The sequence below is a fragment of the Corvus kubaryi genome, unplaced genomic scaffold (genome assembly GCF_017639235.1).
Source record: "Corvus kubaryi isolate FWS band 111438036 unplaced genomic scaffold, C.kubaryi_AGA036_p1.0 138, whole genome shotgun sequence".
In the NCBI taxonomy this organism is placed as follows: domain Eukaryota; kingdom Metazoa; phylum Chordata; class Aves; order Passeriformes; family Corvidae; genus Corvus; species Corvus kubaryi.
The window spans coordinates 17,371,430-17,379,569 of record NW_024580672.1 but is presented as its reverse complement, the minus strand read 5'-3'; the positions used below and the strand labels follow the sequence as shown (position 1 = coordinate 17,379,569).

Sequence of the window (8,140 nt, the reverse complement as noted above, 5' to 3'; positions counted from 1 at the left end):
TTTTTTTTTTTTTTTTTTTTTTTTTCCCTGTGACCCCGCTATCCGTTGAGGAGGGATTTGGAGGAGCGTACGCTCCAGCCCGGTTCTGGCACCGGGACTCTCTGCCCACTGCCGCGGGCAAGGGGAGACAGGGATGCCGTGCCTCTTCAAATGGAAATAATAACAAATGTCATGGGGAAAAAAGACCCAAAACACCCTGAAGTAATACAAACGAGCAGTAAGGCTGGGTTGAGGTGCGAGGTGGGCGGCCCCCAGGGACATCCATTCCCTGCGGGAAGTGGGGTGGCCAAGGTGTAGCCGGGGCTGGTTGATCATAGAGTCATAGAATCACAGAATGATTTGGTTGAAGGGACCTTAAAGATCACCTGGTTCCATCCCCCTCCCGTGAGCAGGGACACCTTCCACTATCCCAGGTTGCTCCAAGCCCCATCCAGCCTGGCCTGGAACACTTCCAGGGATGGGGTGTCAACAGCTTCTCTGGGCAACCTGCTCCTGTGCCTTAGCACCCTCACAGCAAAGAATTTCTTCCTAATATCTAATCTACATCTACCCTCCTTCAGCATCAAGCCATTCCCCCTATCACTGCATGCCCCGTAAAGAGTCCCTCTCCAGCTTTTCCAGAGCTTCTTTAGGTCAGCCAGGACCCACACAAGCTTTTCAGTCCCCAGAGAGCAGAGCTCACACTGGTGGTGGTCTTTGGGGTCCTTTTAAGCCCCTGCTCAGCCTTCTAATTCTTTGATTTCCTGGTCTCCAAACAACCATCCCCTGGGCAAGGGGAGGCAAATGGTCTCAGCACTTCCAGGCAGAAAGAGAGGTGATTTAGCCTGGAACCCACAAGTGTTCAGGACCAGGACTGGGGCTCATTAAACTGGGCTTATTTAAAGGCCTGGAGCTGCTCAGGATCTGCAGAATCAGCCTTTCATGCTTCACCTTTGAACATGAATCCTTCCTTCCCTCCCCTCTGCTTTTTTCCCCCTGAGAAAGTGGCTGCATTCTTTCCTGGGTTAATTGTATCTTTCTGGGTTGGATAAGGCATATCTCATTAGAGGGGAAGAGAGATTTAATGTGAACTTCAAGCTGCCTTCTCCATGCTACAGAAAAGAAATCCCTAATCAGCACAGTATATATTTTGTATAATTGCTCTTTGACATTCCCTCTTTGCTTGCTAATTAAAGTGAAAGAAAACGGTGGTGAAATGTTCCAGTGTGTTTTTCTAGGACAAGAAAAGCTAAACCCTTCTTTTGTTTATAAATACAGGGTATTTCAAGGGCCCAGAGAATCAGTTGTTTTCACAGGCATGCTGCTGAAATTTATTATTGTTTTCCTTTGGAGCCTGGCATTGAGCACATCTGCAGTCGAGGATCAGCTTTGTAGTGGTGTGAATGGTCACATCTTGGGGGAGGTCACTCAGTCACACCCAGGTGACAGCCTTGTGACAGGTGATGCTGCATGTCTGCTGGGAAGCATGGAAAGGGCTGTCTCCTCCTGGTGCCTGAGGTTTTAAATTTTATACTTTTCTTCAAGGCATCACTCCTGCACTGTACGACAGCCTCAGGTCAACGTAGTTTAGAGTAAAATTTGCACTTCTGTCTAGTGAAATATTCTATTCTTCTTTGAAGAATGAAAATTATAGCAATAAAAAGTGAGTAAAGTGTAAGCAGTAGCATAGATCTGCACCTACTACTGATTATTTCTAGTGTTCTGGAGAGTGTATCAAGATGTTTTCCAGTATTGCTCAATCAGAAAAGGGTTGTTCCCTCCTCCCTTCAGGTTTGTGTATTTTTTGGTCTATTTTTTTATAAGCATGTTCTCATCAGGGAAGAGCGACCAGGGCATCACTACCCATTCTCTGGATGGGATCTTCTGCATCCCAAGGCTAACACTTGGCATCTTTCTGAGATGTGTGAGAATTCCTTTGAAAGTCTTCCATCACACAAAAAAATTAGAGCCAAATATACTGGTTTAGCTCAGGAAAATGACTTGCAATATGCATTTCATGTGGCCCTGACGTGAGAGTTCCCCAGGGTGTTAGTTCATGTCCATGGATTCCCAGCCCACAGTCAGAGCTGTGCAGCACGAGGCTGTCCCTCTGCCCTGCTGCTGGTGACACCCTGTCCCAGCTGGGCATGTCAGCCCCAGAGCCCAGCACTGAGCCACCAGGCCATGATTCCTTGCTCGATCACACCTTAGTTGTGATGACATCAGATTGCATCATAGCCCTATGGAAAAGACCCAGAAGGGCATTCAAAGCTGCTGATCACACAGGGGAGCCAGGGTAACTAGTTGCTGACAGATTTATAGGTTTTAGTCCAATTAAAATGCTGTTTATTGCCTTTGGAAGGGGCCTGTTTGTTTCTAATTTTAGAAGTCAATTTGGGAAGTGACTACCTTGGCAGCAAGTATGGGACCTGAAATTTTCCAATAGCACTTCTGTTGTTATTAACTAAAGAGTATTATTAATAAGTATTTGGCCGTGGACATCATTCTTACATGGCAGGGCAGGAATTCAGGACCCAGAGAACAACAAGAAAATTACTTTTGCTGTGAAACTGCTCACTCATCTTTGCCCCTCTCATCCTCTCATCACAAATTACATCTGCTTTGACCAGGACTGGATTTGTGTCCCATTTTTCCAGACACAGCCTGTTGCTTTCCACCCTTCCTGCCTCTCTTCTCAGCTTTATGATCAGCATGGCAGCAGCCATCACCTCCAAATGTGATGTGACAGGTCAGGAGCAGCCAGCGCCGGTTTGGGACATGCAGTTGGTGTTTGAACCTGTTGGTCTTGGTTGTCCTTGCAAATCTTCTCTTCTGATTGCTCAAATTTATCCATTTTATTTATTCATGTTAGAGAGGGGAAGAAGTTTCAAGCTAAAAAAATGGTACACTGGTGTAAACCATCATGTCTATCTCTGGCCAGCAGTAATGGCAATTTTGGATAAGTAAGAAGTGCAGAAGTAACAAATCTTGTTTGAGAATGAAACTAGAGCTGGAATTGGGATGTATTAGTTCTGTTCACAAGTTGGTGCAGTTTTGATGTGTGATTGTGGGAAAGCCACTTGGATGTCAGCTTTCCTACTATCTAGAAAGCCTGGAATGAGAAATTTTTATAAAACTCGGCTATTTATTTGTGAAGTACTTTTAGAGCCTCTGGTGAAAGGTACTGAATAGCTGCACGCTTCCCTGTGGTTTATTAAATACACATTGATCACAATTCACCCAAGGCAATGACATGTTTTCAACAGGAGGAGACCCAACCAAAACACAGGATCCTCACGTTTCCAGACCTTGGAGAGGTCTGGATGCTGAACTCAGACCCAAAGCTGGCGTTGTTGCAGAAGGCAGAATGAAAACCACAAGTCTCCATGCAAGCCTTGAAGTCTCAAGGAGAAGACAAGGGCTTAACCCCATCTCCTGCCTGGTGGGTCTTAATCTCCTGTAGGAATGTGACATTCCAGAAAAGCTCTTCTTGGGGTGATAAAGGGTTCACTGCCAGAACCCAGTGAGGTGTACCTTTCTATCTTCCCTGAATCATCTCTGATAATGCTTTAGCTGGGTTCTGAAAGCAGAGAAGAAAGAAAAGATGAAAGGGAACTTGAATCAACACTATCTCCTGTCATAGCCAGGGCTTTAAAAATGCCTAAAGATCTCTTTGATTGCACACTGTTCGGGCCCTATGCCATCCTTTTATTACTTATCCATGTATTGGAGAGGTCACTGATGTTCTGTTGAAAATATATTTTTCTTTTGGCCAAATCCAGGGGTATTTTTAGCAGAACAAAAAAGGCTGAAATTAATAAATTATTTTTTTCCTCAAATGATCCCTTCCTCCCCTGAGTAGAGAAGAGCAGATATTTTACAAGAAAATTCTGAGTTAACTAGAATATAAATATCTGCTGAAATATATTTCAAGTCAACTTTTGCCCATGGCTATTCTTTTTGTATAACATACAGTAACTCCTTAGGAACCTCTCTTCTGTAAACAGGATTGTTACTAAAAATATAGCAGAGTGTGAGAATGCCAGAAGGGGGAAATGTAAACTCACCATTTTCTTTTATCCTAGCCAGATCACTTCATTGGGCTAATAGCCAGGAAGGTTCAAATATGAATGGATCCTGCACAGCCCACACCAGATGGAAAAGATTGGAGTTGGGTAAAAAGCTCTTTGTAGAAAGTTGTACTTTTGGGTGAAAGAATTTCTGAAAGGTAGAGCATTAGGCAAAGGAGCACCTCCATTCTTTGGACACATTTTTGTGCTGTTTCAAAGGAAAGTTAAGAATTCTTGCTTGTGGTGTCATTGATGTATATTCCTTCTAGCTCTCTGAAAACCTTTCTTCTCCGATGAGGTCGGGTCTGTGCTATCAAGGGAAGTGCCTCAGCTGTACAGAGGTGTCTGCCCTTGCCCTCTCTGCAGGGTAAGGCCTGATTTTAGACCAGGTCTGTAGGGACCTGGCACCACTGTCACATTTAGATGGGCAGGAGGAAGGGGGAGGCAGCAGTGATGAAGAAACAGGGTGAATCTCTTACTCAAATACCTCCAACCACCCTCTGATGAGTTATTGCTTTTACAGCCCTGGAAAAAAATTAAGGGGATGATCCATGACCTCAGGTTTCTTTGGGATTTCAGTGCAAGGGTTCTGCAGACTTTTAACTGGAGCTCAATGGAAAAAAATGTTCCTATGCATCAGGAAAGTGGGCAAGTGAACAGGTACACTACTTTATGCTCTTTGCTGTGCTGTTCTGTTGTGCTGTCACTGAGATGCCTCAGTGCCCTCTCAATAGCAGGGGAAGTCAATACCAAGAGGCAAAGCAACAATGCCCCATTTCCAGGGGCAAGGAAAGAACTGTTCCAGCATCAATTCACAGTCCAGCAGGAATATGGCTGTTAGGCCCGGTAGGTAATGGAGTGTATATTCAGAACAACTGATGCCCAATGGTGTTTTGGGAAGAATCCACTATCTGGGCATGGCATTAATGCAAAAAGCCTATGTCATGCTCACAGTGAAACAGGATGAATTCTGTTCCCCAGACACACCTCTGACATGGGCTAAGGTCCCAAACTGAAGCCCTTTGTAATATCCAGTGGACAAAAGTGATCCCAGAGGCTGCTAACACACTGAGCCTCTGCAGTAAAGACCTTTTAAGTAAAATCCAGGCTCCTTTTCCTGCTTTAAAATGGTGTAACTGAAAATACAAAAGAGTTACAACTCATAGAAGTCACTTAAATCTGCAGCTGATACTTCTGAGCCTTGCTGGGCATACTCTTAATATGACACAAATCCTGCTGAAAGGTAAGTGTGGGCACAGAGCTGTCCCTGTCAAAACCAAATCTGGATTAGATACTGGTTCTTGTGTTAAATACTTAGGAGCATTGCTTATCCAAGTCTCTCCACAGCCTGTGGGAAACAAAAAAAACAAACCTGTTTCTGTGTCTTTTTTATCAGAGGGACTCCCTGGACAGACAGTCAGTGTTTGCCTTGGAGCTGAACCCCAGAGGCAGTTGGACATGCCCAGAGCAGCTCTGCGCCCTTGTCATGCAGGCAGGAGTCTGGATGTGTGCACCAGGCTTCACAGCAAGGATGTTCAAAGGGCAGAGGTGGCACTTGGGATGCCCAGACTTCACATAGGGTATGGCCAGGATCCATTTTCCCCATGGCCAGGGGAGCTCCTGTGGGAGGCTGGGATTCAAGAGATGGGAGTGTCTCTCAGTGGGGTGATCAAGCAGTGGCCCTTGCATTGGAAATGAAGTTTACAAACTCCTGAGCTCTTATGTCAAATGAAATACCTGACTCAGCTGGGCTTTCCTGGCTGGCCAAGGCATCTGTGCTGACTTGTTTCAAATACTGAGTACCAAATAATGCTAATATGTAAAAAGGTTCAGCTCACATTCAGGCTGTGTTGTCTAGTGAGCTGAAAATGTGGGAAGGTTTCCAAGTGAGGTAGGAACTGAAATCCTTTTATACATGGAAAAAACTCATCTTTTGAGGGCAAGACCAAGATCTGACCAAATGGGAGGTGTGCTGTCTTTAGCCAGATTCAGCAGAAATTAATGAAAGCTGGCCTAAAAGGCTCAAAAATATGTGATTCTATCTTTTTCCTTTTTACTCAGATGCTGTCCACCTTCTCAAGTATGTTTCACTGCCCCCCCTTTCCTATAGAAGAGAGAAATGTAGCTCCATGTACCATGGCCTGTTGGATGTCTCAGGCACTGCTGACTGGAATGAAAGTCTTATTATTTTTCTGTCTTTTTTTTCTTCTGTTTGAATATTAACTGCCAGGGAGATTGGTAAAGATTTCAGAAAAACAAATTGACATTTGGCCTAATAAAACATTGTACACAGTTTTTCCTTTCTGCTTTGACTTGGCAGAAGGGTGCGTGAAAGCTCAGAGAAGAAATATTCCATTTTTCCTGGAGGGAAGCAGGAATCCATTAACATACAGTGCTGGAGCACAATATCCTGATATGTCCTTAAAAACTGACACAAAACTGTGAGATCTGTACATTAAAATTAAATTCAGAAATCACAAATGTTGTGGTGGTAGCAGCTCTTCTAAGCAAGATTTATTGTTGTCAGCTCACACAGTTTTTTCATGTCATATACAACACTTTCCTTTAATGCTCCATCTGAGGGAATCATTCAATCAAGAAAAAGTCATAGATTTTTGTTTATAAAGGAGTTGGGGGTTTTTTTGAGAAAAGTGTCTTTCAAAATGGTAAAAATGCACCCTTTGGAGGGGAAATTAAGGCACAGCCACAAATGCAATGCTGTTGTTACTATTAAGCTAATCACACCTATTCGTGGATTTCACTCTTTTCTCTTTGAAACATCTTGGTGTTTGCAGTCTCAAAAAATTGCCTCTCAGCTTTTTGATTTGGGGCCATGTGGTGGATTAACAAATCCCCCCATCCCTCTGCACCCTGGTTTCTCCACCCCAAGAGCTGAGTTGGCCTCCAGGCCAGTTTTTAGCTCTTTCTCCCAGATGACAGCTCAGTGTTCCCCCAGGGCCTCTGGTGTGATGTCCCCAAGCTCACAGTGCCCTCTGCTCTATCCCATCCCTCAGCATGACCCGCTGGGTGATGCCACCCTTCTCCACCTACTAAGTAATGGGGATGAGTTAACAGGAAATTAGCATTCCCTCGGTACCTTCCAAAAGAGGATGTCTGGATCTGCCTGCACGCAGTCATTCCCTGCTGTTAAAAAAGCTGGTCTTCTGCAGGAGGTGTAAACTGACATTTTATCAGAGGGTCAAAACCTCCCTTGATGTCTCTCAGCAAATTTCTGTGGCAAACCAGGGAAAAAGATAATAAAATTAATGTTACTCTTGAAATAAATGACAGAAGGCATTGTGGTTTTATTCACTAAAATCATCCACTTCTCAGACTACTGGGCGCTGCCAGTTCACCATGAAGCAGATGGCTGCCATTTTGCAGGGCTTTGGCTCTCTGAGTTGATGATACAGTTTTTTTTACAGGCTTCAGACACAGCATTAGCCAGGGTAGAACCCTGGAAGATGATAAAAGACTTGAAGTAAAAAAATGTTGATAATTTTAACCTGCATAACTGGAAATGGGCCAGTGTCATGTCTTTGGCAAGATCTGTGGCTCTTTAATATGGGAGCAGGAGTGGAAATTACAGCAGCAGCAAGTAAGAAGCCCAATGGATGTAAAGGAACTGAGCTGTTCTTCCTGGAAAATAGAATTAAAAAGTAATGATTGAAAAAATGAAGGTCCCTCCTCTCAGCCCAGCAAGCAAAGCCAAGGAGTGCGGGAGCGGGGATTGCAGTGAAAGATGGAGATTTGCTTCTATCAGTTCCCAGACGACTGGGGAGAGAAGACCCTGAATGCAGTCCTTGAGAGAGGAATACAAGGCACCACTGATGGACTGCTCCAGCTGCATTCCAGGGCTGTGAAAGCGAATCCTGGTGTCTGCCCAGCTGAAATGCCCAGTCAAGAGAGGACACCACGCTGGAGCATCTGCCACGCTCGTTTGGTTTTACATTAAAAATAGGGCACAGACAGGAGTGTCAGAAGAAAAACTGCTTTTACTACTGTCTGCACTGAGTGAGCATGTAAACAGCTACTGGAACCCAGCAGAGGAAGGCTGTCAGCCTGGCAGAAGCTCGGTCAGATTTTCAGCT

At 44.5% G+C, this 8,140-nt stretch overlaps 1 long non-coding RNA gene across 1 annotated transcript in view; it reads left to right on the top strand.

Moving 5' to 3' along the window:
• Nucleotides 1-474: 474 nt before the first annotated feature.
• The window catches only part of LOC121660230, a 41,074-nt gene continuing 33,408 nt past the window's right edge, over nt 475-8,140 (top strand). The window contains exon 1 of the long non-coding RNA XR_006014566.1: nt 475-3,421. This is a non-coding gene — a long non-coding RNA (uncharacterized LOC121660230). The remainder of the gene's footprint in view (nt 3,422-8,140) is intronic.